The sequence below is a fragment of the Ceratotherium simum genome, chromosome 24 (assembly GCF_057802395.1).
Source record: "Ceratotherium simum simum isolate JZ-2026a chromosome 24, ASM5780239v1, whole genome shotgun sequence".
NCBI classification, from domain to species: Eukaryota; Metazoa; Chordata; class Mammalia; order Perissodactyla; family Rhinocerotidae; genus Ceratotherium; species Ceratotherium simum.
In genome coordinates this window covers 5,463,771-5,488,759 of record NC_141923.1, presented here as the reverse complement: position 1 = coordinate 5,488,759, position 24,989 = coordinate 5,463,771, and the positions used below count along the sequence as shown (strand labels likewise).

The 24,989-nt window shown below is 32.5% G+C and overlaps 1 long non-coding RNA gene, 23 other non-coding genes and 1 pseudogene across 73 annotated transcripts in view; all 25 read left to right on the top strand.

Annotated features, from left to right (window-relative positions):
- The window catches only part of LOC147913805 (uncharacterized), a 168,699-nt gene that overhangs the window by 100,832 nt on the left and 42,878 nt on the right, over positions 1-24,989 (top strand). For 35 of the 50 annotated variants that reach the window (XR_015556061.1, XR_015556066.1, XR_015556094.1 and 32 more), the window contains 21 exons: positions 2,279-2,363; positions 3,186-3,272; positions 3,818-4,880; positions 5,776-5,858; positions 6,679-6,756; positions 7,965-8,070; positions 8,980-9,063; positions 9,961-10,046; positions 10,893-10,979; positions 11,856-11,933; positions 12,834-12,919; positions 13,822-13,908; positions 14,978-15,064; positions 15,922-16,979; positions 18,102-18,187; positions 19,018-19,104; positions 19,984-20,041; positions 20,917-20,992; positions 21,898-21,983; positions 23,808-23,891; positions 24,839-24,905. This is a non-coding gene — a long non-coding RNA (uncharacterized LOC147913805). Of the gene's footprint in view, positions 1-2,278; positions 2,364-3,122; positions 3,273-3,817; positions 4,881-5,775; positions 5,859-6,678; positions 6,757-7,964; positions 8,071-8,979; positions 9,064-9,960; positions 10,047-10,892; positions 10,980-11,855; positions 11,934-12,833; positions 12,920-13,821; positions 13,909-14,977; positions 15,065-15,921; positions 16,980-18,101; positions 18,188-19,017; positions 19,105-19,983; positions 20,042-20,916; positions 20,993-21,897; positions 21,984-23,807; positions 23,892-24,838; positions 24,906-24,989 lie in introns of all 50 variants that reach the window. The other 15 variants (XR_015556088.1, XR_015556073.1, XR_015556063.1 and 12 more) reach the window with 15 other exon arrangements.
- Positions 1,704-1,777, top strand: LOC147913835 (small nucleolar RNA SNORD113/SNORD114 family). The gene has a single exon (XR_015556225.1). It is a non-coding gene; the product is annotated as a small nucleolar RNA SNORD113/SNORD114 family (small nucleolar RNA).
- Positions 2,621-2,692, top strand: LOC147913834 (small nucleolar RNA SNORD113/SNORD114 family). Its single transcript, XR_015556257.1, has one exon. It is a non-coding gene; the product is annotated as a small nucleolar RNA SNORD113/SNORD114 family (small nucleolar RNA).
- On the top strand, positions 3,603-3,676 carry LOC147913833 (small nucleolar RNA SNORD113/SNORD114 family). The gene has a single exon (XR_015556282.1). It is a non-coding gene; the product is annotated as a small nucleolar RNA SNORD113/SNORD114 family (small nucleolar RNA).
- On the top strand, positions 4,228-4,302 carry LOC147913832 (small nucleolar RNA SNORD113/SNORD114 family). The gene has a single exon (XR_015556231.1). It is a non-coding gene; the product is annotated as a small nucleolar RNA SNORD113/SNORD114 family (small nucleolar RNA).
- LOC147913831 (small nucleolar RNA SNORD113/SNORD114 family) lies at positions 5,217-5,288 on the top strand. The gene has a single exon (XR_015556263.1). It is a non-coding gene; the product is annotated as a small nucleolar RNA SNORD113/SNORD114 family (small nucleolar RNA).
- Positions 6,197-6,270, top strand: LOC147913830 (small nucleolar RNA SNORD113/SNORD114 family). Its single transcript, XR_015556287.1, has one exon. It is a non-coding gene; the product is annotated as a small nucleolar RNA SNORD113/SNORD114 family (small nucleolar RNA).
- Positions 7,407-7,481, top strand: LOC147913829 (small nucleolar RNA SNORD113/SNORD114 family). The gene has a single exon (XR_015556290.1). It is a non-coding gene; the product is annotated as a small nucleolar RNA SNORD113/SNORD114 family (small nucleolar RNA).
- LOC147913828 (small nucleolar RNA SNORD113/SNORD114 family) lies at positions 8,413-8,484 on the top strand. The gene has a single exon (XR_015556254.1). It is a non-coding gene; the product is annotated as a small nucleolar RNA SNORD113/SNORD114 family (small nucleolar RNA).
- LOC147913827 (small nucleolar RNA SNORD113/SNORD114 family) lies at positions 9,392-9,463 on the top strand. Its single transcript, XR_015556262.1, has one exon. It is a non-coding gene; the product is annotated as a small nucleolar RNA SNORD113/SNORD114 family (small nucleolar RNA).
- Positions 10,378-10,452, top strand: LOC147913826 (small nucleolar RNA SNORD113/SNORD114 family). Its single transcript, XR_015556280.1, has one exon. It is a non-coding gene; the product is annotated as a small nucleolar RNA SNORD113/SNORD114 family (small nucleolar RNA).
- Positions 11,311-11,385, top strand: LOC147913825 (small nucleolar RNA SNORD113/SNORD114 family). Its single transcript, XR_015556283.1, has one exon. It is a non-coding gene; the product is annotated as a small nucleolar RNA SNORD113/SNORD114 family (small nucleolar RNA).
- LOC147913824 (small nucleolar RNA SNORD113/SNORD114 family) lies at positions 12,264-12,338 on the top strand. The gene has a single exon (XR_015556289.1). It is a non-coding gene; the product is annotated as a small nucleolar RNA SNORD113/SNORD114 family (small nucleolar RNA).
- Positions 13,263-13,334, top strand: LOC147913823 (small nucleolar RNA SNORD113/SNORD114 family). The gene has a single exon (XR_015556269.1). It is a non-coding gene; the product is annotated as a small nucleolar RNA SNORD113/SNORD114 family (small nucleolar RNA).
- LOC147913822 (small nucleolar RNA SNORD113/SNORD114 family) lies at positions 14,243-14,316 on the top strand. Its single transcript, XR_015556286.1, has one exon. It is a non-coding gene; the product is annotated as a small nucleolar RNA SNORD113/SNORD114 family (small nucleolar RNA).
- LOC147913821 (small nucleolar RNA SNORD113/SNORD114 family) lies at positions 15,395-15,469 on the top strand. The gene has a single exon (XR_015556236.1). It is a non-coding gene; the product is annotated as a small nucleolar RNA SNORD113/SNORD114 family (small nucleolar RNA).
- Positions 16,338-16,405, top strand: LOC147913820 (small nucleolar RNA SNORD113/SNORD114 family; annotated as a pseudogene).
- LOC147913819 (small nucleolar RNA SNORD113/SNORD114 family) lies at positions 17,322-17,393 on the top strand. The gene has a single exon (XR_015556272.1). It is a non-coding gene; the product is annotated as a small nucleolar RNA SNORD113/SNORD114 family (small nucleolar RNA).
- Positions 18,473-18,546, top strand: LOC147913818 (small nucleolar RNA SNORD113/SNORD114 family). The gene has a single exon (XR_015556234.1). It is a non-coding gene; the product is annotated as a small nucleolar RNA SNORD113/SNORD114 family (small nucleolar RNA).
- On the top strand, positions 19,418-19,489 carry LOC147913817 (small nucleolar RNA SNORD113/SNORD114 family). Its single transcript, XR_015556267.1, has one exon. It is a non-coding gene; the product is annotated as a small nucleolar RNA SNORD113/SNORD114 family (small nucleolar RNA).
- Positions 20,376-20,450, top strand: LOC147913816 (small nucleolar RNA SNORD113/SNORD114 family). The gene has a single exon (XR_015556221.1). It is a non-coding gene; the product is annotated as a small nucleolar RNA SNORD113/SNORD114 family (small nucleolar RNA).
- On the top strand, positions 21,326-21,399 carry LOC147913815 (small nucleolar RNA SNORD113/SNORD114 family). Its single transcript, XR_015556276.1, has one exon. It is a non-coding gene; the product is annotated as a small nucleolar RNA SNORD113/SNORD114 family (small nucleolar RNA).
- Positions 22,268-22,342, top strand: LOC147913814 (small nucleolar RNA SNORD113/SNORD114 family). Its single transcript, XR_015556235.1, has one exon. It is a non-coding gene; the product is annotated as a small nucleolar RNA SNORD113/SNORD114 family (small nucleolar RNA).
- Positions 23,230-23,304, top strand: LOC147913813 (small nucleolar RNA SNORD113/SNORD114 family). The gene has a single exon (XR_015556222.1). It is a non-coding gene; the product is annotated as a small nucleolar RNA SNORD113/SNORD114 family (small nucleolar RNA).
- LOC147913812 (small nucleolar RNA SNORD113/SNORD114 family) lies at positions 24,214-24,289 on the top strand. Its single transcript, XR_015556232.1, has one exon. It is a non-coding gene; the product is annotated as a small nucleolar RNA SNORD113/SNORD114 family (small nucleolar RNA).

The window sequence follows — 24,989 nt, the reverse complement described above, 5'->3', positions numbered from 1 at the left end:
TTTCTCTTGCCTGGTCAGACATGGTGCTTGAAAATATGTTGCTAAGACCGATGTCGAAGAGCGTACTGCCTATGTTTTCTTCTAGAAGTTTCACAGTTTCAGGTCTTACATTTAAGTCTTTAACCCATTTTGAGTTAATTTTTGTGTATGGTGTAAGGTAAGGGTCTACTTTCATTTTTTTGCACGTGGCTATCCAGTTTTCCCAACACCATTTGTTGAAGAGACTTTCTTTTCTCCATTGTATGTTCTTGGCTCCTTTGTCAAAGATTAGCTGTCCATAGATGTGTGGGTTTATTTCTGGGCTTTCAATTCTATTCCATTGATCTGTGTGTCTGTTTTTGTGCCAGTACCATGCTGTTTTGGTTACTATAGCTTTGTAGTATATTTTGAAATCAGGGAGTGTGATACCTCCAGCTTTGTTCTTTTTTCTCAGGATTCCTTTAGCTATTCAGGGTCTTTTGTTGTTCCATATAAATTTTAGGATTCTTTGTTCTATTTCTGTGAAAAATGTTGTTGAAACTTTGATAGGGATTGCATTGAATCTATAGATTGCTTTAGGAAGTATGGACATCTTAACTATGTTAATTCTTCCAATCCAAGATTATGGAATATCTTTCCATTTCTTTGTGTCTTCTTCAATTTCTTTCACCAGTGTTTTATAGTTTTCGGTGTACAGATCTTTCACCTCTTTGGTTAAGTTTATTCCTAGGTATTTTATTCTTTTTGTTGCATTTGTAAATGGGATTGTATTCTTAATTTCTCTTTCTGCTACTTCATTGTTAGTGTATAGAAATGCAACTGATTTTTGTATGTTGATTTTGTATCCTGCAACTTTACCGTATTCGTTTATTACTTCTAAAAGTTTTTTGGTGGATTCTTTAGGGTTTTCTGTATATAAAATCATGTCATCTGCAAATAGTGACAGTTTCACTTCTTCCTTTCCAATTTGGATCCCTTTTATTTCTTTTTCTTGCCTGATTGCTCTGGCTAGGACTTCCAGTACTATGTTAAATAGGAGTGGTAACAGTGGGCATCCTTGTCTGGTTCCTGTTCTTAAGGGGATAGGTTTCAGTTTTCCACCATTGAGGATGATATTAGCTGTGGGTTTGTCATATATGGTGACTGAGTCAGTTTTAGCTTTGACATTTGGTCTATTAAGGGAAAAAGAAATAAATATTACCATAAATTAATAAATGCAAAAATTACTATGCAAATCAATAGTAGAATATATAGATCAATGGAGAGGATATCTCAATATTTTTATCACCTCGTCTGCTTGTTACTCTTCAGAATTGACACTTGAGCTGATTTCAGCTTCTGCTGTCATCCAGATTGTTACATTCCCTCTGGGTATGGAAAGAGACTAAGGTGAACGGTCGTCAAAGTTGTTGTCTTGGAATGGGACATTTGTTTAAGGGTACTCATGGTATTATTAAAAAGTATTACATTAATTATAAAGTTAACCATGGCCCAATGATAAATGATAAGAAAGATTACATTGATTAATAGATAATGTGCAAGATTGAGGTTGATTAATGGAAGAGACATAGTCTATTTGGGAAATGATTCTACAAGCCGATGTTAGGGATATTCAAGGATCTTATTCTTGAGTTTTAGTGAACTGTGTATTTTTATTATTACTAATGAGTTAATGATTTAATCGGTACAAATGTAGAAATGAACAAAGCAAAGAGACTCAATCATGGACCATTGATGAAGACTGGTGATGTAGGAGTCACGGACGATGAAAATATGTGTCAGAAACTTTGAGGTCCAGTACAGAACATGATTTTGTCTATTCCCTCTGTAGAAATTGTTTCTATAGAGAGATGTCAGAAATATAAAAAGATCATATTCTTGTATTGATTTCATAGACATAGATTTGTTACTATTAATAGATTAATGATTAAACCATTAATCAAATATAAATAAACATTTAAGGAAGGTAGGGTGAGGCATTGTCTAAGTATGAACATATGTGGCGAGGCAAAAGATATTGTTAATCAAAATTGAAAACAATAGTGCCCACTAAGTAATAAATGGATCAAATGGTCACCTCTTTGACCAAGGTTATATAGACATGCATAAGTCAGAGTCAGTTTAATTGTTCTGCTTCAGACTAAAGATTGAATTTTTCCTTTTAATAAGATAAAAAAATATATATAATATAGCAAAATAGTAAATACCTAAATACTGAGTAAGTGATATGCAGAAAGCAAGGATAAATGCAGATTGTGTCTCAATTGTTTACTCATCTGCTCTGTTCTGTACTCTTCAGAATGAAGGCACTAGAGATAATTTAGTATCTTCCATGGACATGAGCTCTGTAGTTGCCTCTACATAATAGGAGGATGGAGATTAATGTGAGTAATAGTTGAAGTTCTTTTTTTAGTTTCAGTGTTAAATATGGGATATATGAAACATTGATTAATGCACATATGAAAAATTGAGGATATTAGTGAGAGATATATTGATGTGAGAATAATTCTATGTCCAGATTTGGGATATAAAGACTCTTCTTGTTTTTTTTTTTTTAAATTGTACTACTTAAAAATTATTAGTGAATTTTGATTTAATCAACAAACAAATAGACAAATATGTAGAAAAAGAGGGACAATATTGGATCAATGATGACCACTGGTGGCGTATGAGTCGTATACGATGAATACGTGTCTGGAACTCTGAGGTCCAACAGAAAATTAATCTAGTCCATGCACGTTGTTTGAAGGCATGCAACAGACAGATGTCAGGAATAAACGAGGGGCTTATTTTTGGTCTTTGTGTTCACGCATTTCCATTCTATTATTATAATGGGATAAATGTGAGAACCTATAAATAAATATATAAATAAATAAAGATGAATGGAGTAAAGCATGGTCCAATTATAAAAATATGTAGTGAGGCAAGAAGTACTATTAATATATTATGAAAACGCTGAAGTTCAATTAGAAACAAATGGTACATGACTTGTTATTTCTTATGGTGAAGATGATGTAGACAGTATAAGTCATAGAGCATTCATATTCTTGCTCAATGGCAAGATCAAAGCTGTTTGTTTTCTTAACAGACTAAATGTATATACCAATTTAATGATTGCCTAAATAACTATGTGAATGTTGCAGCGGAGATCAATGGAGAGAATGGCTCAACCATTTTTATCATCTGCTTTGCTTTGTACGCCTCAGAATGGACACACTGGACCTGACTTAAGGACTCTTCCTTGATCTCCAGCTGTAGGGTTGCATCTCTGTTTTAGGAGCCTGGAGACCAGTGTGAGCATAATGAAATTTCTTGTCTTGGTGTGAGTGGTTTGTCTAAGGATATTCATTGTATTAATAATATGTTTTTAATATTAACAAGGCTGTCTTTATTCTATTGATAAATAAGAGATTAATATGAAGCATTATATTGATTAATGCATATATGAAAAACTGATAATAAATATAACAAAGATATAAAGATGTGAGAATGGTTCTAGAGACAGATTAGCGATCAAGGCCTTGTTGGGTTTTGTGAATCAGAGAGTTTTAAAATTTTAATTAGTCTATTAATGAACTAATAAATAAACAATATAGAAATGAATGAAGAGAAAGTGGTCTTTCTGGATCAATGATGATACTGCCGGCGTATGAGTCGTAGGTGATGAATAATATGTGTCTGGAACTCTGAGGTCCAACACAAAAGAAATAGTCTTTCTCTTCATGCATTTCTTTCTATTATTATAATTGAACCAATGAAAGAATCAATAAACAAACATTGGATCAATGGAAAGAAAGTCTCAATCTTTTTATCACCTTTTCTGTTTGGTGCTTTTCAGAATAGAAGCTCAAAGCTTTCAGCCTCTATTGTGATCAAGGTGTCATGTTCCTTTGTTATAGGAAAGAGACCAAGGTGAGTCATGGTTAAAGTTCTTGTCTTGGTTTGGGTCCTTTGTTTAAGAGTTTTCATGGTTTTATTAAAAAGTAATAAACATAGTCAAAAAGTTAACTATGGCCCAATGATAAATATAATATGAAACAGTATGTTGATTAATTGATAATATGTAACTTTGATATTTATAAATGAAAGAGATATTGATTTTGGCAATGATTCTATAGAGAGAAGTTAGGGATATTCAAGTATGTTATTTGGTTTTTGTTAATCATGTATTTATTTTATCATCATCAAGGAAATAATTATTTAATTGATACAAATATATAAATGAATGAACTAAAATTGGGCCTCTAATGAACCAATTATGATCACTGGTGGTGGATGAGTGATGGATTGTGAATAGTATGTGACTGGAACCTTGAGGTCCAACACAACACATACTCTATTTTCTCTGTTTATTTGATTCTATGGATATATGTTAGGAATGTATACAGGTCTATTCTTATTTTGGATTAATAGATTTGTATTTATTATTATTAATAGAATCATGATAGAACCATTAAAGATATATAAATAATAGATTAAGAAGCAAAGGTGAATTCTTGTCTAACTATGAACATATATGGTGAGGCAAGAAATACAAAAAATAACAAAAAATTACAAACACTGATGCCCGTTAAGAAATAAATGGATCAAGGGTGTCACCTCTTTGGCCAAGGATCATATAGACGTGAATAAATGAGTCAATTTTATTGTTCTGGGTCAGTCTCAAGTTTGAGGTTGTTCTTCTTGTTAACAGAAAAAAATCTACATTATGAAAAATTTATAAATTCCTAAATGACTGAGTAAATGAAATGTAGAAAGGAAGAATCAGTGGAGATAAAAGTTTTTCTTTTGTTGTCGATTGTGCTTTGTACTTCCCAAAATGGACACATTCGAGTGATGAAGCCTTATCCCATGGCGGCGAGCTATGTGATTGCATCTCTGTGCCAGAAGCTCAGACCAATGTGAGTCATGGTCAAAGTGCTTGTCTCAGTTTCAGTGATATTTTTTCAGTGTATTCAATGTATTATTCGAAAGTTCCATATAGAATCACAGAAGGCTGACTGTAGCTCAGTGATAAATATTGAATTTTATGAAACATTATAATGATTAATGCATAAATGAAAAACATCCTAATTTAAAAAAAAAGAGATATATTAAAGTAAGAATTATTCTATATACTGCTTAGGGATATCATGACTCTTCTTGGGTTTCTGTGAATAATAGGGTTTTAAAATTATTACTAGTGAATTAATGAATTAATCAATAAACACTGTAGAAAAGAAAAGGAGGGAAAATACTGGATCGATGATGACTACTGGTGGCGTATGAGTCGTATACGATGAATACGTGTCTGGAACTCTGAGGTCCAACATAAAATTAATCTAGTTCACGCACATTGTTGGCAGGGATCCTGTAGACAGATGTCAGGAATATACTTAGATCTTGTTTTTGGTCTTGGTGTTCATGCATTTTCACCTATTATTATAATTGGATAAGTGAGAGAATCTATAAATAAACATATAAATGAAAAATATGAAGCATTGTCCAATTATAAAAATATGTGATGAGGCAAGAAATAGTATTAATATATTATGAAAACCATGAAGTTCAATTAGAAACAAATAGTATATGATTGTTGCCTATATGGTTAAGGATGATGTAGACAGGATAAGTTCTAGAAAATGCTCATAGTCTGTGTCAGTGGTAAAATTGAACTTCATTTTTGTAACAGAAAAAAGTAGATACACCAAATTAATGATTCCTTAAATGACTGACCACATGATAGGTGAAAAGCAAGGATCAATGGAGAGAATGTCTCAGTCGTTTTTATCATCTTCTTTGCCTTGTACTCCTCAGAACAGACGCACTGGACCTTAAGGATTCTTGCTTGATCAAGAGCCCTAAGGTTGCATCTCTGTTTTAGGAGCCTAGAGACCAGTGTGAGTAATCATCAGAGTTCTTGTCCCAGTTTGGGTGGTTTGTCCAAGGGTTTTCATTGTATTAAGAAAAAGTATGAAATATACTTAAAGACAGCCAAATGTGTCCTAGTGACAAATGTGGCATTAATAAGAAACATTATATTGATTAATGTGCACAGGAAAAACTGATAATAAATATGACAGAGATATAATGATGTGAGAATGGTTCCAGATGCATATTAGAGCTATCAAGGCCTTTTTGAGTTTTTGTGAATCATAGAGTTTTAAAATTATAGTTGGTGAATTAATGAATTAATCAATAAACAATATAGAAATGAATGAAGAGAAGGTGGTCTTTCTGGATCAATGATGATAACTGCCAGCGCATGATCATGGATGATGAATAATATGTGTCTGGAACTCTGAGGTCCAATACAAATTCATGCGTTTCATTCTTTGTTATAATTGGATCAATGAAACATCAATGAGGAAATATATAAAAAATAAAGCTGAATCGTTGAAGCATTGTCCCACTTTCAAAATATGTGGGGAAGCCAGAAATACTATAAGTATAATTTGAAAACTCTGAAGTCCAAAGAGAAATAAGTGGGACATGACTGTAACCTCTTTGGCTGAGGGTGATATAGACAGAATCAATTATAGACAGTGTTTATGTTCTGGGTGAATGGGAAGTTCGAAGCAGTTTGTTTTCATAAAAGAGAGTGAAATAAATATTCTCCAATAATGATCGCCTAAATGATTGACTTAATGAAAGATGTAAAACAAGGATGGAGAGAATATTTCAACCTTTTTATCACTTTTTCTGCTTGTTACTCTTCAGAATGGATACTCGAGCTGATTTCACCTTCTGCCCTGATCAAGATTGTTGTGTTGCCTCTGCATTAAGAGAGAGACCATGGTGAATAGTAATCAGAGATTTTGTCTTGGTTTGGTCATTTGTTTAAAGATATTCACAGTATTATTAAAAAATTAAGGCCCTGTGGCTTAGCGGTTAAGTGCGCGCTCCGCTACTGGCAGCCTGGGTTCTGATCCCGGGCGCGCACCAACGCACCGCTTCTCTGGACATGCTGAGGCCGCGTCCCACATACAGCAACTGGAAGGATGTGCAGCTATGACATACAACTATCTACTGGGGCTTTGGGGAAAAAAAGGAGGAGGATTGGCAATAGATGTTAGCTCAGAGCCAGTCTTCCTCAGCAAAAAGAGGAGGATTAGCATGGATGTTAGCTCAGGGCTGATCTTCCTCACACACACACACAAAAAATAAATAAAAAAATTAAAAAAATTAATAAATATAGTCAAAAAGCAAATTATTGTCCAATGATAAATATGATATGAAACGTTGATTAATTGATAGTACGTAACATTGAGATTGATTAATGAGAGAGATATAATCTATGTTGGCAATTATTGTATAGATAGAAATTGAGAATATTCAAGTTGTTGGTTCTTCAGTTTTTGTTAATCATGTATTTATTTTATTATCGATGAATTAATGATTTAATCGATACACATGTAGAAATGAGTGAAGAAAGGGTGAGCCTCTAATGAACCAATGATAATGACTAGTGGTGGATGAGTTACAAATGATGAATAATATGTGTCTGGAACTCTGAGGTCCAAATCTGTACATAATCTATTTTCTCTGTTTATTTGATCCTGTGGACAGATGTTAGGAATGGAGAGATGTTAGGAAAGATCATGTTTTTACTTTGAGTTCATAGATTTAGTTTAATTATTATAAATGGGTTAATGATAGAACCATTAAAGATATATAAATAACAGATAAATATAAAAACATAAAGCATTGTCCAACTGTCAACATATGTGGTGAGGCAAGAAATATTAATAAAAATTGCAAACACTGATGCCCATTAAGAAATAAATGGATCAGAGTGTCACCTCTTTGGCCAAGGATCATATAGACGTGAATAGTTAAGAGTCAGTTTTATTGTTCTGAGTGAGTCTCAAGTTTGAGGTTGTTCTTTCTGTTAAACAAAAAAAACTACATTAAGAAAATTTATAAATTCCTGAATGACTGAGTAGATGAAATGTATAAAGGAAGAATAATGGTGATAAAAGTTTTGTTTTCTTTTTTATCATCAGTTGTGCTTTGTACTTCCCCACATGGACACATCTGAGTTGATGAAGCCTTATCTCATGATGGCGAGCTGTGTGATTGCATCTCTGTGCCAGAAGCTCAGGGACCAACGTGAGTAACAAAGTCATTGTCTCCATTTCAGTGATTTTTTTTTTCAGCCTATTCAGTGTATTATTCAAAATTTCCATGTAGAATCACAGAAGGCTGACTGTAGCTTAGTGATAAATATTGAATTTTATGAAATGTTATATTGATTAAATGCATAAATGAAAAACAGCCTAATTTAAAAAAAGAGATATATTGATGTGAGAATGATTCTATTTACAGCTTAAGGATATCATGACTCTTCTTGAGTTTTTGTGAATAATACAGTTTTAAAATTATTATTAGTGAGTTAATGAATTAGTCAGTAAACAATGTAGAAATGAATGGAGAAAAAGAGGGACCATATTTTGGATCGATGATGACCACTGGTGGCGTATGAGTCATATACGATGAATACGTGTCTGGAACTCTGAGGTCCAACAGAAATGGAATCTGGTCAATTGTCCTGTTTGAGGTGGTTCTAGTGACAGAGGTCAGGAATATACAAGGATCTTGTTTTTGATCTTAATGTTCATGCATTTTCTTTCTATTTTTATAATTGGATCAATAAAATAATCAATAAACACACACACAAATGAAGATGAAGGCAGTGAAAAATTGTCCAATTATAAAAATATGTGGTTAGGCAGGAATAGTGTTAATGGATATTTAAAACACTAACATATATAAGGGAATATATGGTACAAGGGTGTTATTCTTTGAGTGAAGACAATATCGTTACTGAGTATTAGTGAATGTTCATGTTCTCGGTCAGTGGGTAGATCGATATTGTTCATTTACTTATGAGAAAATAAAATATACATTATTCCAATTCACTGATTAATAATTAACTGACTAAACGAAAGGTGAAGTACAAGGACCAATGAATGTAACGTCTCAATCTTTGTTTATCGCTTGCTCTGCTCTACTCCTCAGAATGGACGCAGAAGCTGGCTTGAGCATCTTTCTTGGTCAGGAGCTCTATGGTTACATCTGTATAATAGGAGGACGGAGATTAATGTGAGTAACATTTAAAGTTATTTTCTTGGTCAAGTGTTTTTTTTTAAGGTAATTCATTGCATTATTAAAAAGTACAAAATATAACTAAAGGAGGCAATGTATCTCAGTGATAGATATGGGATATATGAACCATTATATTCATTAATCTATCTGTGGAAGACTAGAGATAATTAATCAGAGAGATACATTGATGTTTGAATAATCTATGTACAGATTAGGGACACAAAACCTCTTAAGTTTTTGTAAATAATAGCATTTAAAATTATTAGTGAATTAATGATTTAATCAATGAACAATTAAAATGAGTCTAGAAAAAGAGGGACAATATTGGATCGATGATGACTACTGGTGGCGTATGAGTCGTATACGATGAATACGTGTCTGGAACTCTGAGGTCCAACAGAAAAGAAATCTAGTCCATTCCCATTGTTTGCAGGGATCCTGCAGACAGATGTCAGGAACATACAAGGATCTTATTTTTGGTCTTAGCATTCACACATTTGCATTCTATTATAATAATTGAGTAAATTAGAGATTCTATAAATAAATACATAAATGAAGAAGAATGGAGTGAAGCATTGTCTAATTATAAAAATATGTGATGAGGCAAAAAAGACTATTAATATATTATGAAAATCCTACAGTTCAATTAGAAACAAATGGTACATAACTGTTACCTGTATGGCTAAAGGTGACATAGACAGTATAAATCACAGACAGTGTCCAGATTCTGGGTCAGGGACAAAATTAAAGTTGTTCATTTTCTTAAGAGGAAAAAATATTTACACCAAATTAATGATTGCCTAAATGACTGACTACATGAGAGGAGAAAAGCAAGGATCAATAGAAAGAATGACTCAACTTTTTTTATCATCTTCTCTGCTTTGTACTTCTCAGAACGGACATACTGGACCTGATTTAAGGATCTTTCTTGATCGTGAGCCCTAGGGTTGCATCTCTTTTTTAGGAGCCTAGAGGCCTGTGTGAGTAATCATCGAAGTTCTTGTCTTGGTTTGGGTGGTTTGTCTAAGGGTTTTCATTGTATTAATAAAAAGTTTGAAATATACTCAAAGACAGCAAGTTGTGTCCTAGTGACAAATAAGGGATCACTAGAAGCATTATACTGATTAGTGCATATATGAAAAAATAATAATAAATATAACAGATATAATGATGTAAGAATGGGTCTAGATATGTATTAGAGCTATCAAGGCCCTTTTGAGTTTTTGTGAGTCATAGTTTTAAAATTATAATTAGTGAATTAATGAGTTAATCTAAATGATGTAGAAATGAATGAAGAGAAAGTAATCTTTCTGGATCAATGATGATAACTGCCAGTACATGAGTCACCGATGATGAATAATATGTGTCTGGAACTCTGAGGTCCAATACAGAAGAAATGTGGTCTTTCTCTTCATGCATTTTCATTCTTTGTTATAATTGGATCAATGAAATATCAATGAGGAAATATATATATAAAAAAGCTGAATTGTAGAAGCATTGTCCAATTTTAAACACATGGAATACTTTTAATATATTAATATAATTTCAAATAGTATAAATATATACTATTAATATAATTTGAAAACACTGAAGTCCAAAGAGAAGTAAATGGTACATGATTGTAACCTCTTTGGCTGAGGATGATATAGACAGGATAAATTGTAGACAATGTTTATGTTCTGGGTCAGTGGAAGTTTGAAGTAGTTCATTTTCTTAAGAGAAAATGAAATATACTCCAAATAAAGATCGCCTAAATGAAAGGTGTAAAGCAAGGGCCAATGGAGGAATGTCTTACTTTTTATCATCTGCTCTGCTGTACTCTGCAGAAGGGATGCACTCAAGCTGATAGTACTATTCTTCCAATGTCATGAACTCTCTGGATGCATCTATGTGGTGGGAGCATGCGGACCAATGTGAGTAATGGTCAAAGTTCTTGTGTGAGTTTGAGTGGTTTGTCTAAGGCTATTCACTGTATTATTCAAAAGCATTAAATACAATCAAAGAAGGCAAAATATGCCGATGTTAAATATCAGATTGATATGAAGCATTATGTTGTCTAATCCACGAATGTAACCCTTAGGTCAGTTTATGAAAGAGATTTAGTCTCTGTGTAATATTATAGAGAGAGATGTTAGGAATGTTGAGGGATCATATTCTTATTTTTTAAAACAGTGCGTATTTCTTTACTAATAAATTAATCAATAAATATTTATGAGAATTGGAAGAAAGAAAGAGGGCCAGTCATGGACCAATGATGACGATTGGTGGTACATGAGTCATATACAATGAATACTACGTGTCTGAAACTCTGAGGTATGATAAAAAATAATCTAGTCCATTTCTTGCATGTACAGGGATCCTATATACAGAAGTCAATAAGATATAAGGATTTTGTTCTTGGTCTTTGTGTTCATGAGTTTTAATAATTAATTTATAAAAGTGCTAATGGTAGAATAAACATATGTATAAATGAATAAAGGTGGAGGCATTAACCATTGTTCTTTTGTTAATACTTAGTAAGGTAAAAGAGTGTTAATATCATCAAAATGGATATAAAAGGACCAAGTGTATTATATCTTTGGCTAAGGTTGATAGAGACAATGAAATGTAGCAGTGAGTTGTTGCCTGATTCAATTGCAAGTTTAAACTTTATTTTTTAGTTAGAAATGAATAGATTCTCATAAATTAATAAATACTTAAATGACTATGTATATGAATTGTGGAAAGTATGGATCAATGGGGAGAAAGTCTTAACCTTTTTATCACCTTATCTGCTTGGTATTCCTCAGAACAGATGCTCGAGCTGATTTCATCTTCTATTGTGGTCAAGACTGTCATGTTCCCTTTGTGTTAGGAAAGAGACCAAGGTGAGTAATGGTCAAAAATTTTGTTTTAGTTTGGGTCAATAAGCGTGTTCAAGGTATTATTAAAAAGTAATAAATATAATAAAAAAGTTAACTATGGCCCAACAATAAATATGATGTGAAACATTGTTATTAATTTAATATGTAACTTTGAAATTGATTAATGAAAGACCTATAATGTATGTCGGCAATGATTCTGTAGTAGAAGCTAGGGATATTCAAGCATTTTATTCTTCAGTTTTGTGAATCTTTTGTTTATTTTATTATTTTCAATGAATTAACGATTTAATCAATAGAAGTGTAGAAACAAATGAAGAAAAAGTGGGCCTCTAATGGACCAATGATGAAGAATGATGGCGGATAAGTCATGGACGATGAATAATATTTGTCTGGATATCTGAGGTCCATCACAATAGATAGATTATTCCTTCTGCTGTATTTGATCTTATAGACCGATGTAAGGAACATAAAAGGTTATGTACTTATTTTGAGTTCATAGATTTAGATTTGTCATTGTTAATGGATCAATGGTAGACTATCAAAGAAATATAAATAATAGGTAAAGGAAAAAGAGTGAAGCATTATCCAACTATGAACATATATGGGGAGGCAAGAAATATTAACAAATTTGAAAACACTGATGCCCTTTTAGAAATAAGTGGATCCAAGGTGTACCTCCTTGGCTAAGAATCACATAGACATCAATAAGTAAGAGTCAATCTATTTGTTCTGGGTCAGTCTCAAGTTAGGGGTTGTTCCTTTGATTAAGAGAAAAAAATATTTACATTATGAAAAATTTATAAATACCTAAATGAGTGAGTAAATGAAATATGGAAATCAAGAATCAATGGAGATTAAGGTCTTAACTTTTTTTAATCATTGGCTGTGCTTTGTGCTTCTCAGAGTAGACACAATCAAGCTGATTAAGCATTATTCCATGGTGTGGAGTTCTATGATTGCGTCTTTGGTTTAGGAGCACAGAGACCAATGTGAATACTAGTTACATTTCTTGTTCTGATTTCGGGGGTTTTTTTTGTTTAGGGTATTCAGTGGATTTTTAAAAAGTGCCATTCAGAGTCAAAGGTGGCTAACTGTAGCCCAGTCATAACTATTGAGTTAATATGAAACATTATATTGATCACTCTATACATGAAATTTAAGATAATTAATAGAAAGATACATTGATGTGAGAATGATTCTATATACAGATGAGGGATACCATGACTCTTTTTGGATTTTTGTGAAACATAGGGCTTTAAAATTATTATTAGTGAATTAGTGAATTAGTCAATAAACAATGTTAAAATAAATGAAGAAAAAGAGGGACAATATTGGATCGATGATGACTACTGGTGGCCTATGAGTCGTATACGATGAATACGTGTCTGGAACTCTGAGGTCCAACAGAAAAGAAATCTAGTCCATTCCCATTGTTGGCAGGGATCCTATAGACAGATGTCAGGAATATACAAGGGTCTTGTTTTTGGTCTTAGCATTCATGAATTTTCATCCTATTTTTATAATTGTATAAACGAATCTATAAATACATATATAAATAAATAAAGATGAATAAAGCCTTGACCAATTATAAAAATATGTGGTGAGGCAAGAAAAATACTGTTGATATATATGAAAACCCTGAATTCAATTATAAATAAATGATACATGACTGTTACCTTATGGACAAGGATGATATAGACAGTAAATTCATAGAAAATATTCAGATTCTGGGTCAGTTGCAAGATTAATGTTCTTTTACTTAAGGGAAAAAAATATATACGCCCAATTAATGGTCGCCCAAACTGCTGACTAAATGAAAGCCGGGAAGCAAGGATCAATGGAGACAATGTCTCAACTATTTTTATTATCTGCTCTGCCCTATACTCCTCAGAATGGACACAGTGGACCTGATTTAAGGATTCTTTCTTGATCATGAGCCCCAGGGTTGCATCTCTGTTTTAGGAGCCTGGAGACCAGTGTGAGTAATCATCAAAGTTCTCATCTTGGTTTGAGTAGTTTGTTTAAGAGTATTCACTGTATTAATAAAAAGTATGAAACTGAATCCAAGAAAGCCAACTGTGTCCTAGTAACAAATGTGGGATTAATTGGAAACATTGTATTGATTAAAGCATTTAAGAAAACTGAGGACAATGACAAAGATATAATGACGTGGGACTGATTCTTGGTAGATACTAGAGATATCAAAGTTTTGTTGAGCTTTTTTGTATCATAGAGTTTTAAAATTGTAGTTAGTGAGTTAATGAATTAATCAATAAACAATACAGAAATGAATGAAGAGAAGGTGGTCTTTCTGGATCAATGATGATAACTGCCAGCGCATGATCATAGATGATGAATAATATGTGTCTGGAACTCTGAGGTCCAATACAGAAGAAATGTGGTCTTTCTCTTCATGCATTTTCATTCTTTGTTATAATTGGATCAATGAAATATCAATGAGGAAATACATAAAAAGTAAAGTTGAATTGTTGAAGTGTTGTCTAATTTTCAAAATATGTAGGGAAGCCAGAAATACTATGAATATAATTTGAAAACTCTGAAGTCCAAAGAGAAGTAAATGGTACATGACTGTAACTTCTTTGGCTAAGGATGATATAGGCAGGATAAATTGTAGACAATGTTTATGTTCTGGGTCAGTGGGAAGTTTGAAGTAGTTCATTTTCTTTTTTTTTTTTGTGAGGAAGATCAGCCCTGAGCTAACATCCATGCCAATCCTCCTCTTTTTGCTGAGGAAGACTGGCCCTGGGCTAACATCCACGCCCATCTTCCTCTACTTTACATGGGATGCCGCCACAGCATGGCCTGACAAGCAGTGCCTCGGTGCACGCCCGGGATCCGAACCCAGGCTGCCAGCAGCGGAGCGCGCATGCTTAACCGCTATTGCATGGGGCCGGCCCCCTGAAGTAGTTCATTTTCTTAAGACAAAATGAAATATCCTCCAAATAAGACTTGCCTAAAGGAAAGATGTGAAGCAAGTATCAATGGAGGAACGTCTCATTTTTTATCACTTGCTCTGTACTCCTCAGAATGGATGCACTGGAGCTGACTGTAACATTCTTCCAACATCACCAGCTCTCTGAATGCATCTATGTTGTAGGAGCGTGGAGAGCACGGTGAGTAATGGTCAAAGTTCTTGTGTGAGTTTGAGTGGTTTGTTTAAGGCTATTCACTGTATTATTCAAAAGCATTAAATAGGATCAAAAAAGGCAAAATATGCCAATGTTAAATATCAGATTGATATAAGCATTGTGTTGACTAATCCACAAATGTAACACTGAGGTCAGCTAATGAAAGAGGTTTAGTCTCTGTGTAATATTGTAGAGATAACATGTCAGGAATGTTGAAGGAGTGTATTCTTATTTTTTTAATTTATATGTATTTCTTTAGTAATAAATTAATCAATAAACAAATGTTTATGAGAGTGAAAAGAAGAGGGCCGATCATGGATCAGTGATGATGACTGGTGATGTATTAGTCACGTGCAACAAGTACTACATGTCTGGAACTCTGAGGCCCAACACAAGAGTTATCTAGTCCATTCCCCATGTGTTAGGAATATGCGTAGATTTTTTTCTTGGTCTTTGTGTTCATGAATTTTAATAATATTTATAAAGTATCAATGGTGGAATAAATAAGAAATGTATAAATGAATAAAGGTGAAGATGATGAAGCATATTCTTTGGTTAGTGTGTAGTCAGGTAAAAGAATATTAAGACGCATTAGAATAGATAGTAAATGGACCAAGTGTGTTATGTCTTTCACTGAGGTTGATATAGACAACGGAATGTCAGTCAATTATTGCCTGAGTCAGTTGCAGGTTAGAAGTTTATTTTATTAAGATAAAAATAAATAAATATGATAATAAATTAATAAATGCCTAAATGATTATGCAAATGAATGGTGGAAACTATGAATCAATGGAGAGAACGTCTTAATGTTTTTATCTACTTCTCTGCTTGGTATTCTTCAGAACAGATCATCAGGTTGATTTCATCTTCTGCTGTGGTAAGATTGTTATGTTGGCTTCATGTTTTAATAGTCAAAGTGATTAATAGTCAAAGGTCTTGTCTTGCTTTGGGTCATTTGGTTAAAGGTATTCATGATATTATTAAAAAATATTAAATATAATCAAAAAGTTAACTATTGCCCAATAGCAAATATGATATGAAACATTATGTTGATTAATTGATAATATATAACTTTGAGATCGATTAATGAAAGACATATAACCTATATTGGCAATGATTCTATAGATAGAAGTTAGGGATGTTCAAGTATCTTGTTTTTCAGGTTTTGTGAATCATATATTTATTTTTTTATTGTCAATGAATTAATGAGTTAATCAATACAAATGTAGAAATGAATGAAGAGAAAGTAGGCTTCTATTGGGCCAGTGATGACAACTGGTGGTGTGGGATGATGACTAATACGTGTCTGGAACTCTTGAGGTCCCACACAATACCTGGTGTATTCTCTCTGTTATATTTGGTACCATAGACAAATGTTAGGAATATACAAAGATCATGTTCTCATTTTGCGTTCACAGATTTATATTTATTATTATTAATTGATATATAGAACTCTAAAGAAATATGAATGACAGATCAAGGAAAAATATGAAGCATTGTGCAACTATGAACATATGTGGTGAGGCAAGAAATATTATTAATAAAAATTGAAAACATTGAAGGTCATTAAGAAATAAACTGATCTAGGGTGTTATCTGTTTGGCTAAGGATCATATAGATACGGATAATTGAGTAAATTTTATTGTTCTGGGTCATTCTCACATTTGAGGTTGTTTCTTTTGTTAAGAGCAAATAATATCTACATTACAAAAAAATTTTAAATACCTAAGTTACTCAGTGAATAAGGTGGAAATGAAAGACCCATGGGTATAAGTTCTTAATTTTTTTATCCTCAACTCTGCTTTGTACTTCTCGGAATGGACACATCTGAGCTGATTGGAGCAGCGTTCCATGGTGGCGAGCTGTATGATAGCGTCTCCATGTTAGAAGCAGAGACAGTGTGAGTACTAGTCAAAGTTCTAGTCTAGGTTTCAGTGATTTTTTTTTTTCAGGGTATTCAGTGTATTTCTAAAAAGTGCCATGTAGAATTGAAGAAGGCTAACTGTAGCCCATTGAAAAATATTGAATTAATATGAAACATTATATTGATTAATGCATAAGTGAAATTTAGGGTTATTAATGAAGGAAGGATATTGATGTGAGAATGATTCTAGACGTATATTAGGGATATCAATGCCTTCTTCAGGTTTTGTGAATCACAGCGTTTTAAAATTATAGTTAGTGAATTAATTAATTAGCAATAAGCAATGTAGAAATAAATGAAGAAGAAGAGGGACAATATTGGATCGATGATGACGACTGGTGGCGTATGAGTTGTATACGATGAATACGTGTCTGGAACTCTGAGGTCCAACAGAAAAGACATCTAGTCCCTTCCCGTTGTTTGCAGGGATCCTATAGACAGATGTCAGGAACATACAAGGATCTTGTTTTTGGTTTTTATGTTCATGCATTTTTTTTCTATTTTTATAATTGGATCAATGAAATAATAAACAAATATACAAATAAATAAACATGAAGGGAGTGAATATTGTCCAATTATAAAAATATTGGGTTAGACAATAAATACTATTGATTTTATTATAGATGAATTGTGGCTATAGAGAAATGTCAGGATCAATACAAATCGCTACAAAAATATAATTTTTGTATTGATTTCATATATGTAGATATGTTATTATTAATGGAATAATGATAGAAATACTAAACAAATATGAATAAAAATTAAAGAGGCATAAGGTGAAGCATTGCTCAACTATGAATGTATGTGGTGAGGCAAAAGATATTATTAATGAAATTGAAAACACTGATGCCTATTAAGAAATAAATAGATAAAGGTATCACCTGTTTGCTTAAGACTCATATAGACATTGATCAGTAAGAATCAACTGCATTGTTCTGGGTTAGTCTCAAGACTGAGTTTTTCATTATGTTAGGTTAAATATATATATATAGATAAAAGAATAAATATCTAAATACTGAGTTGATGAAATGTGGAAAGCAAGGATCAATGGTGATTAGGTTTCAATTTTTTTGTCATCTCTTCTGCTCTACTCCTCAGAATGGACCCACTTGAGGGGAATTAAGCATCTTCCATGGTCACGAGCTCTGTGGTTGCCTCTATGTTGTAGGAGCGTGGAGACCGCTGTGAGTAATGTCAATGTTCTAGCTTGAGTGGATTTTTAAGAGTATTCACTGTATTATTAAAAATATTAAATATAATCAAAGAAGGCAGAATATGCCAATGTTAAATATCAGATTGATATGAAACATTATATTGAGTAATTTTTTGAAACAGAGTTAGTCTCTTTGGAAACGATTGTAGAGACAGATATTAAGGATATTGAAGGCTCTTATTTTCAATTCATGTGTATTTATTAATTAATCAATAAACAAATGCTTATGAGAATGGAAAGAAAGAGGGCCAATCATGGGATCAATGGTGATGACTGGTGGCGAATGATTTTTGGATGATGAAAAATACATGTCTGGATACTGAGGTCCAACATAACACCGAGTGCATTCTCTCTGTTTATTTGATCTGTACATAGATGTCAAGAATATTCCCAGTGTAGGTATTGGGCTCATAGATTTAGATTTATTATTATTAATGGATTACTTATAGAACCATTAAAGAAATATAAATAATAGATAAGGATAAAAGGGCGAAGGAGTGTCCAACTCTGAACACATTGGTGAGGCAAGAAATATTATTAATAAAATTGAATATTGAAATTAATTAAGGAATAAATGGATCAAGAGTCACCTCTTTGACTAAGGATCATATAAATACAGATAACTGCATCAATTTTATTGTTGTGGGTCTGTCTCAAGTCTGCTGTTGTTCGTTTTGTTAAGATAAAAGTATCCACACTATGAACAATTCATAAATACCTAAATGAGTGAGTAAATGAAATGTAGAAATCAAGGATCAGTGGGGATACTTTCTTTTATAATCGACTGTTTGTACTTCTCAGAGTGGAGACACTCGAGCTGATTTGAGGAGTATTCCATGGTGGCGAGCTCTATGATTTTATCTCCGTGTTAGGAGCACAGAGACCAATGTGAGTAGTAGTCAAAGTTCTTGTATGGATTTCAGTGTTTTTTTTTAGGGTATTCAGTGTATTACTAAAAATTGCCATATATAATAAAGATGGTTAACTGTAACCCAGTGATAAATATTGAATTGATACGAAACATAAAAACATAGGATATTTAAAGAAAGTGCTATATTGATGTGAAAATAATTCTGTAAGCAGAATAGGGTTTTCAGGGCTGTTCTTTGCTTTTTGCAAATAATTGGGTTTTAAAAGTGTTAGTAGTGAGTTAATGAATTAGTCAATAAACACTGTAGAGAAGAAAAAGAGGGACGGATATTGGATCGATGATGACTACTGGTGGCGTATGAGTCGTAGACGATGAATACGTGTCTGGAACTCTGAGATCCAACAGAAATGGAATCTGGTCCATTGTCCTGTTTGAGGTGGTTCTAGAGACAGAGATCAGGAATATACAAGGATCTTGTTATGGCCTTTGTGTTCATGCATTTTCTATTGTTATTATAATTAGTTCAGTGAAATAATCAATAAACAAATATATAAAGAGATAAAGTTGAAGTGGTGAAACTTTGTCCAATTATAAAAATATGTGGTTAGGCAAGAAATACTATTAATATATACTGAAAACAAATACCTATTAGGAAATATAGGTACAAAGATGTTATTCTTTGATTGAAGATGATATAATTATTAGTAAGTCATAGTCAATTTTCATGTTCTTTGTCAGTTGCAAGATCAATATGGTTCATTTACTTAAGAGAAAATAAAATATAAATTATCCCAATTCACTACCTAACTAAATGACTAAATGAAAGGTGGAATGCAATGACCAGTGATTTAATGTCTCAGCCTTTTTTCTCATCTGCTCTGTCTTGTACTCCTTAGAATGTTGCATACAGCTGAGCTGAGCGTTCCACCGTGGTCGTGGGCTCTATGAAACAATGTGAGTGACAGTCAACATTCTTGTCTGCCTTTTGTAATTTTTAAAAAAGGTTCTCACTGTACTATGAGTGTGAAATATAATCAGTGATTGTCAAACATGCTAAAAATGGTGTTAATATGCAGTTATGTTAATTAATCTTTGTAGGCAATTTTGAGGTCATTAATGAAAGATATATATTGTCTGTGGGAAGTAATTCTATAGACAAATGTTAGAGATATTCAAGGATCTTGTTTCGAGTTTTTGTGACCTTTAGGTGTTTATTTTATTATTATTAGTGAATTGATGAATTAATCAATAAAAATATGTAGACGAGATTAAAGATGAGGGCCAAATCTGGATTAATGATGACGATTGGTAGCATCTGAGTCTTGGATGATGAATCCTACAGGTCTGGAATGCTGAGCTCCAACAGAAAAGAAGTCTAGTCCTTTCCTGTATTTGAAGTGATCCTATAGAGAGATGTCAGGCATATAAAAGGATTGTGATCTTGGTCTTTGTGTGTCTGATCATTTAAAAATATTATTATAAAGCATCAACGACTGGATTAGTAAACATATATAAATGAATAAATATGAAGAAGGTGAAACACTGGTCATTGTTAAAATATGTGATAAAGAAATGTGATAATATAAATTGGAATGGAAAATAAAATGATCAATTGTGTATGTCTTTGAGTTAGAAGGATAGTGACAAGTACTAGTTACTGACTGAGTCAGTTAAAACTGTGACATTTGACTTAGTAAGAGAAAAATAAGTAAATATTACCATAAATTAATAAAAGCCTAAATGACTATGCAAATGAATGATGGTAATTGTGAATCAGTGGAGAGAAAGTCTTAACATTTTTATCACCTTGTCTGCTTGTTACTATTAAGAACAGACACTAGCTGATTTCAGCTTCTGCTGTCATCAAGATTGTCATGCTGCCTCTGGGTATGGAAAGAGACCAAAGTGAGTAATGGTCAAAGTTGTTGTCTTGGATTGGGTCTTTTGTTTAAGGGTATTTACAGTATTACTAAAAAGTATTAACTTAATTAAAAAGTTTACCATGACCTGATGATAAATATGAAATGTTATGTTGATTAATTGATAATGTGCAGGATTGAGGTCTGTTAATGAAAGGGGTATAGTCTACATGGGAAATGATTCTGTAAACTATTAGGGATGCTCAAGAATCTTGTTCTTGAGTTTTTATGAACCATCCATTATTTTTATTATTATCAATGAATTCGTGATTTAATTGATACAGTTATAGAAATAAACGAAGAAAAATAGACAAAATCATGGACCAATGATGATGACTGGTGGCGTAGGAGTCATGGACGATGAAAATACGTGTCTGAAACTCTGAGGTCCAACACAGATCATAATTAGTCTATTCCTTCTGTTGAAATTGTCTCTATAAAGAGATGTTAGGAATATACAAAGATCATATTCTGGTATTGATTTCATAGATGTAGATCTGTTAATATTAATGGAATAATGACAGAAGTATTATACAAATATAAATAAATATATAAAGGAGAATAGGGTTAAGCATTGTTCAGTTATGAATGTCTGTTATTAGGCAAAAGAAATTATTAATAAAATTGAAAACATTGATGCCTATTAAGAAATTAATGGATCAAGAGGTCACCCCTGGTGGCTAAAGATCACATAGACACTGATAAGGAAGAGTCAATTTTTTTTTCTGGGTCAATCTCAAGATTGAGTTTTTCCTTTTGTTAAGATAAAAAATAGACATTAATAAAAAGTAATAAGTACCTAAATACTGACTTGATGAAATGCAGAATGCAAGAATCAATGGTGATTAGGTCTCAATACTTTTATCATCTGCTCTGCTCTGTACTCCTCAGAACAGACACACTTGAGCTTGTGTAAGCATCTTCCATGGCCAGGATCTTCATGTTTGCACCTGTGTGTTAGAAGCATGGAGACTAATGTGAGTAATAGTCAAAGTTCTTGTCTTGGTTCAAAGAAGGCCAACCATGCCAGTGTTTAATATCAGATTGATAGGAAGCGTTACACTGATTAACCTGTAAAGAAACAAACACTGAGTTAAGTTAATGAAAAGGATGTAGTCTCTTTGTAAATGATACTATTGATGAATGTTAGAGATATTGAGGGATCTTATGGTTGTTTTTTTATGATTTATTTGTATTTATTCATTAAGAAATTAACCAATAAAGAAATGTAGATGAGAATGGACAGAAAGAAGACCAATCATAGGGCACTGATGATGACTGGTGGTATATGAGTCAAGGGTGATGAACAATATGAGTGTGGAGCTCTGAGGGCCAATACAAAGGGAATCTAGTCCATTCCCCATATTTTAAATGATAACTGTAGACAAATTTCAGGATTATATAGTGATCTCTTTCTTGGTCTTTGTGTTCATGAATTTTAAATATATGCTTATAAAAGAACCAATGGCAGAATAAATTAGCAAACATATAAATGAATAAAGATGAAGAGGGCAAAGCATTGTTCATTACTGAAATATGTAGTCAGGAAAATGAATATTAATATACATTGGAATGGATAATAAGTGGACCAAGTGTATTAAGTCTTGGACTAAGGATGACATAGACAGTGATAGGTGGTAGTCAGTTATTACCCTGAGTCAGTTGCAAGTTTGAAGTTTATTTTATAAAAAGAAAAACAAATTTTATCATTAATTAATAAATACCTTAATGACTGTGTAAATGAGGTATGGAAATTACAGATAAATGGAGAGAGTGTCTCAATATTTTTATCATCCTTTCTGTTTGATACTCTTTAGAAACAATGCTTCCAGCTGACTTAAGCCTTGTTCCATGATCAAAATTGTTATGTTACCTCTATTTTCAGAAAGACACCAAGGTTAATAATAATCAAGGTTCTTGTCTTGGTTTTGGTCATTTGTTTAAGGTATTCATGGTATTAAAGTACAATAAAAAAGTTATCTATGGCCCATTGACTAATATGATATGAAACATAATGTTGAATAATCAATAATGTGCAACATTGAAGTCACTTAATGAAAAGGATATAGTGTATTAGGAAAGATTTATATCCATAGATGTTAGGGATTTTCAAGGATCTCGTTATTTCATTTTTGTGGATTATGTATATTTTACTATTATTAGTGAATTAATGATTTAATTGATACAAATTTAGAAAAAAATGAAGAAAAAGAGGGCCTCACATAGACCAATCATGCCAACTGGTGGCATATAAGTCACAGACAGTGAATAATATGTGTCTAGAAGTCTGAGATCCAACACAAAACATAATTAGTCTATTCCTTCTGTTGGAAGTGAGCCAATAGACAGAAGTTAGAAATGTACAAAGATCATATTCTTATTTTGGATTCATTAAACTTAGATTTATTAATACTAATGGATCAGTGATAGAATAATTAAACAAATAAAAATAAATAGATAAAGAAGAGGATGAAGCATTGTCCAGTTATGAACATATGTAATGAGGCAAAAAATATCGTTAATAAAAGTTGAAAACGCTGATGCCTGTTAAGGTATAAATGGATCAAGAATTGTACCTCTTTGGTTCAGGATCATATAGACTCTGGTAAGTACAAGTCAATTTTATTGTACTGGGTCAGTTCCAAGGTTGAGATTGTCCTTTTGTTAAGAGAAAAAAATATATGCATAATGAAAAATTATTAAATACTTAAATGCTTGAGTAAACGAAATGCAGAAAGCACAAATTGTAGAGGATATGGTCTCAATTTTTCAAAGTCATTTGCTCCATTTTGTACTCCTAGGGTTGACACACTGGAGATTATTTAAGCATCTTCATGGTCATGAGATTTCTGGTTGCATCTGTTTGTTAGAAGGACAGAGACCATGTGAGTAATAGTCAAAGTTCTTTTCTTGGTTTGGGTGGTTTTTTTTAAGAGTATTCAGTGTACTGTTAAAATTGTAAAATATAATCAACAATAGCTAACTGTGATAAAAATGGGATTGATATGAAGCACTATTTATAATGTGCATCTATGAAAATCTGAGGATAATTAATGAAACAGATATATTGATGTTAGAATGATTCTATAGATAGATGAGGAATATTAAGCCTCCTGTTGGGTTTTTGTGAATCGTAGTATTTAAAATTATTATTAATTAATTAATCAATAAACATGAAGAAATAAATGAGGAACAAGAGGGCCAATCTTGATCAGTAATGATGATTTGGTGGTATATGGGTCGTACAGAGTGAATACTACATGTCTGGAACTCTGAGGTTCAATGCAAAAGGACTGTAGTCCATTCACTTTATTTTAAGTGATACTGTAGACAGAGTTCAGGATTATATAGAGACCTTTTTCTTGATCTTTGTGTTTATGAATTTTAAATATATGATTATAAAAGAACCAATGGAAGAATAAATTAGCAAACGTATAAATGAATAAAGATGAAGAGGGCGAAGCGTTATTCATTGCTGAAATATGTAGTCAGGAAAATGAATATTAATATACATTGGAATGGATAATAAGTGGACCAAGTGTATTAAATCATGGACTAAGGATGATATAGACCATGATAGGTGGTAGTCAGTTATTACCCTGAGTCAGTTACAAGTTTGATGTTTATTATATTGAGATAAAAATAGGTATTACTGTAAATTAATAAATGAGAGAAAGAGAAATATTACCATAAATTAATAATGAGAGAAAAATTAATATTACTATAAATTAATAAACACTTAAATGACTATGTACATGAAGGATGTGGATCAGTGAAGATAATGTCTCAACCTTTTTATCATTATGCCTACTTGGTCCTCTTCATAATGGAGGCACCGAGCTGATTTTACCTTCTGCCATGATCAAGATTATGTTGCCTCTGTCAGGAATGAGAACAAGGTGAGTAATAGTCAAAGATCTTATCTTGGTTTCAGTCATTTCTTTGAGTATTCCCAGCATTATTAAAAAGTATTAAGAATAATC